Source organism: Rattus norvegicus, chromosome 3 (assembly GCF_021556685.1).
Source record: "Rattus norvegicus strain SHRSP/BbbUtx chromosome 3, alternate assembly SHRSP_T2T, whole genome shotgun sequence".
Lineage (NCBI taxonomy): Eukaryota > Metazoa > Chordata > Mammalia > Rodentia > Muridae > Rattus > Rattus norvegicus.
Genome location: NC_141536.1, coordinates 22778543 through 22783796, shown reverse-complemented (window position 1 = coordinate 22783796; position 5254 = coordinate 22778543). Strand labels below are relative to the sequence as shown.

Genomic DNA, 5254 nt, shown 5'->3' with positions numbered 1-5254 from the left:
AACAGAATAAAATTAATTTTATTTTCTGCATATGAACAGACTTCAGATACTGCATTTTACTTCCTAAAAAAAAATCATCACAGCAAATTGCTGAATAAGTGACACACCAGGGCAGTCGACTGGATAGCACATCTCCCATACTCTTCCTCGGTCTCTGTTCATTTTCTGTATTGATAAGTGTTATGACACTTTATTTGAGTTGTAGTATCATAATTAAATATTAGTTTGAGATGTGCCTGGGAGAGTTGTTCTTGCAAAGTACAGCTGAGGTCACTGTCAGCAATGGGAGGAGGCAATGGATGAGCCTTCAATGGGAAGAACAGGATACAGAGAATAAATTTCCTCCTTGATAAACTATAACTTGTCCTGCCCTCAAATATCAGAACACTAGATACCTATATCTTTGAACTCTGTAATATCAGTGAACTCTCATTTTCCCAGACTTTGACTTCAAAGAACTCATTCTAAAATTGATACCTGGATATAGATCGCTCCTGAGAGACACAGCCAGAATACAGCAAATACAGAAGTGAATGCCAGCAGCAAACCACTGAACTGAGAACAGGACCCCCGTTGAAGGAATCAGAGAAAGAACTGGAAGAGCTTGAAGGGGCTCGAGACCCCATATGTACAACAATGCCAAGCAACCAGAGCTTCCAGGGACTAAGCCACTACCTAAAGACTATACATGGACTGACCCTGGACTCTGACCTCATAGGTATAATGAATATCCTAGTAAGAGCACCAGTGGAAGGGGAATCCCTGGGTCCTGCTAAGGCTGAACCCTCAGTGAACTAGATTATTGGGGGGAGGGCGGCAATGGGGGGAGGATGGGGAGGGGAACACCCATAAAGAAGGGGAGGGGGAGGGATTAGGGGGGATGTTTGCCCGGAAACCGGGAAGAGGAATAACACTCGAAATGTATATAAGAAATACTCAAGTTAATAATAAAAAAAAAAAATTGATACCTGGAATTCTTAGTCCTTTGGAGACAAACTTACATATGCTATTGGTTCTCCTTGTTTTCTGACTTCTAAAAGGGCATGCTCGGGCTTTATAATTGCATGAGGAAATTCCCACAATAATTCTATAAATAATTCTATTCATATGTGTGTTTATATACAATATATTATAAATAATTCTATTCATATATATATATGTAAACACACATAACATTTATATTCTCTCAAGATTCTCTCTACTAACAATGCCTAATACCTTTTCTCTCATTGCAGGGGAAAATTCAGGGGTGGGGTGGGGGATGGCATCTAGGAAAGGCAAAAACAATGACTTGAAGTCAAATCATGGATCCAAGCTAATGACTTGTGTTCTGCTTCATTTAGCTTTTCTAGTCTGCTTCTATGTTCTGCTTCCTCTCTGGAGATTTCTGTCTATATTCTGTTTGCTTGCTATTCTAAGAGATCTCTCTGTCCATGTCCTACTCCCATGTGTGTGTGGGGGGGTGTCTGTCTGTCTGTCTGTGTCTATGTATATGTGTGCCTGTGGGTCTGTGTGTACATGTCTCTGGGTCTGTCAGTTCTCCAAGCAATTCTCTTTTTATACTAAAAACTTCTCTAGATAGTTCATCTTCTACTGAACATAGGGCCAGTCTGTTTTTTACATATAAATCCAGTCATTTACTCCAATTCTTAAGAGACAGGAAGCATATTTTTTTCTTAACAGTGCAAAAGAATTCAGAAATTCATCTGTCTCTCTTTGTTAAGCACAAAGGATAAGCTAGTTGGGTGGGACACTGCCCTAAAATTACCATTTCTACCATACTTGGGAATAACCTAGTTCTGTCCTAGGCTGACCTTGTACTTAGAATTCTGCCTGCCTTTGTATCTTTCTGACAAGCTGGCTCATAGCGTAGCTGCCTTTGTTCCTTTAGATTCATGAAGACCATCATAATTCATATTGCATTCTTATGTTTTGCATAGTTGAGAAATTATTTTCAAACTCTTGTATCTACAGCCTTAAGGGCTGTCCTTAAGGTCCCAACAGTTACCAATTTGCTCAGACATTAGCCACACCTTCACCTCCTGGACTCCTGCTGTCAGATTATCATGGAGTCATTAATGTTAACAAACAGGACATTCCTCAGAGGAATGTGAACTATACACAGATAGCCTTTATGTCCATAGAAGATCTCTGTGAGTTCTACCTGCTAAACATAGTGAATGCCAGGCCAGTCAAGGGTATCTATATTCACTGTCTCAGAGAAGGAGGGGAGGTAAAAACTCTTATTTTCAGTTTTTTACATTATGTGCTTTTACAGTGGGTGAAAAGAAAAAAATATTGAATGTGTTCAGTTTTCCAAATATTCCCTCAAACGAGAGGTATAGGTTTTTACAAAATTCCCCAGATACCTAAGATTTCTCAAACCAAGGGCAGCAGAATTAAAGAACTATGGGTGACGTGGTAGTGCTGGTTGTTGGCATTCCTTCTAGGCTCTGCCCCACAGTTGCCTAGCCATAGCCAGGTATGCCTGACTTGGTATAAAAGGGGCTGCTTCTTGTCCCCTTCTCACTCTCTTGCACTTGCTCTCTTCCTTTCTTCCCTTTCTCCCCATTCCTTCCCCCTCTCCATGTGCTCATGGCCAGCCTATACCTCTCTCTCTCTCTCTCTCTCTCTCTCTCTCTCTCTCTCTCTCTCTCTCTCTCTCCTCCCTCCCTCCCTCCCTCCCTCCCTCTCTCTCTCTCTCTCTCTCTCTCTCTCTCTCTCTCTCTCTCTCTCTCTCTCTCTTCCTCTCTCTCTCTTTCCTACTCCCCTTAACTTCCCTCCCCATGCCCTAAATAAACTCCATTCTATTCTATACCCACTATGGGCCTGAGAGGCACCCCCTTCCCCCCACACCATACCGCTCCTCCACCAAACACACCCCTGACTTCTTTTTCTTTTTTATAAAACACTGCATTGGTGCCAACTGACTTGATTTAGAAACTCCACAGGTTCATACCCTTCACTGCCACACGGAGCATGGAGAGCCATCGATTGCTAGCGCTATCTACCCAAACTTCGACAAATTGGTAAGTTCCCTCCCCTAAACCGGTCAGTGTAAAGGTCCTCTGGTCCCAAGGAAGGGCTGTTGAGCTCACAGCCACCCTGTGTGTCCTTGAGGATGGAGACACCCAGTCTTTATGACTGGTCTTTTTACTGACCCTCATTCTAGGATCTCTAACCCTTGGGTAACACTTCCCCCTCTTGGAAGCAGTTTTCTCTTGACAGGGTAGAAAATTCCTAAGCTTCAGTAAACCGTTCTCCTGTGGGTCAATCTAATGTGGGTTTCACTTGACAACCCGGAAAGTCTAGACCTGGCTGCCTGCTTGCTTCCTCTTCTTCTTCTTCTTTTTTTTTTTTCCTGAGGTGAGGTGAGGTGATATTTCACCGTAATTTTATTTTTTTTTAGTTGGATATATTTCTCTACGTTACAAATGTTATTCCCTTTGCCGGTTTCCTGTCCATAAGCCCCCATCCCCCTCCCCCATAAGGGTGTTGCCCCATCCACTCCCCCCTTACCACTCCACCCCCCCACCCCCGCCTCAGACATTCCCCTGCACTGGGGATTTAACCTTGGTAGGACCAAGTTTTCACTGGTGCCCCAACAAGGCTATTCTCTGCTGCATATGTGGTTGGAGCCATGGGGTCAGTACATGTATAGTCTTTGGGTAGTGGTTTAGTCCCTGGAAGCTCTGGTTGGTTGGCATTGTTGTTCTTATGGGGTTGCAAGTCCCTTCAGCTCTTTCAATCCTTCCCCTAATTCCCTCAAAGGGGATGAAGCTAAAAAGTTCCTGCTTGCTTCTTATCGAACTGTTCTCAGGACACTGGTAGGAATAATTTAATAATGTCCACACCCAAAGGGAAGGTCTTCGACGCATCCCGACTTACTGGCATATCTGCCAGTCTGTCACGGTACCCAGCAAGGAATATCTCTACATGGACACTTAACTGACACTTTTAAAAACAACTCTCTCACTAGTGATCGGTAGCCTTTCCTCTTCTCCCTCATTCTCTCACCGTTTGCTCCGCTCCTGGTTCCTTGCCCCTCGGTTCTGCAGCTTTGGGAAAAGCAGCCATTGCCCCTCCACATTTTGTGCTCTGCCTAGGACTTTGTTCTGCCAATGCACTGTTTTCCCACGATGATCTTCCATGTCCACCCCGCCCATGTCGCACCCACCCCCCACCCTCCCATCTGTGTGCTCTTGCCCTATACCTGGGACTCTGCTCTAAAAAGCCATTGTGATACACTTTCCCATACTGCTCCTCACTCTCTTGTTATGGCTCCGGGGCCTACCGCTTAAGGTTTCCACATCTCTCTCAAACTTTGTTCTCTCAACTCCACCAACTGACACTTTGTGGCACGTGCAGAGAGCTCTCTCTGTGGAGTTGCTAGGAGACTGAGAGAACACCACTTCAGGTGATCCCCCTCCCCCCTGCCCATTCTGCTGGCCTGAGTCTGGGGCTGCCTACTGTGAGGACAGAGCTCAGCCCTGCTGGACCAGCCTTATGCTACCCTGCACAAAACTTGACTTCCTGTAGTGTTGGCTCACTGCAGCCATTTACTCTGCCTGGTGCCATGTCCCCCAGGCCACCAGTGCTCTACTCTACCTGCTCAGCCCAGAACCTCTCTGTGGAGAGGGCCTGAAATGCCTGGGCACGCTCGCTTTCTGTCCCTATCCCGGCCACCGCTGTCAGCTTTAAGTCAAGTTTACACCAGTGAAAGCTCAGCTGTTTATCTCTTTGTGTGTGTGTCTCTTTCTGTGTTGTTCTCTGCTGAGACAAGTGACTTTTCTCCAGGCAGTCACATTTCTAGACTGTCTAAAAGATAAAGACCACTGCCATATACATATACATATACATACACATACACATACACATACACATACACATACACATACACATACACATACACATACATATACATAATGCTTAGCCTTGGTTTTTGCTACTGCCATTAAGTTACAATGTGCTCTATTTGCTAGATACATTCTGGAACAAGTAATTCAACAAACACAAGTTGTCTAACTCAGATTATGCTTAACAGACTTGCTCTCCATCTCATCAGAAATCTGCTAAATGTTTAAGTCTATGACAGAGACTCCCAAAGCCTAACAGTTACCCCCCCCCAAGGTCTCCAAGAAGATAACGGGCACAGTGACAAGATTCTACCTGGATTGTGGTATGAGGACCACTGAGAAACACTGTCCCATTGCTTTGCCCACTGCCAGGGGCTGGCCTACACTGTGGACAAATA

General features: G+C 44.7%; 1 long non-coding RNA gene across 3 annotated transcripts; it reads right to left on the bottom strand.

Annotated features, from left to right (window-relative positions):
* On the bottom strand, positions 1-4381 carry LOC134486355 (uncharacterized). Of its 3 annotated transcripts, none has more exons than XR_015684935.1 (2): positions 4295-4381; positions 1-305 (listed from the first exon to the last, which is right to left on the bottom strand). It is a non-coding gene; the product is annotated as an uncharacterized LOC134486355 (long non-coding RNA). The 3 variants fall into 3 exon arrangements; XR_015684933.1 differs by having other exon boundaries at positions 4214-4369; XR_015684934.1 differs by having other exon boundaries at positions 4018-4356.
* Between the last annotated feature and the right edge of the window lie 873 nt (positions 4382-5254).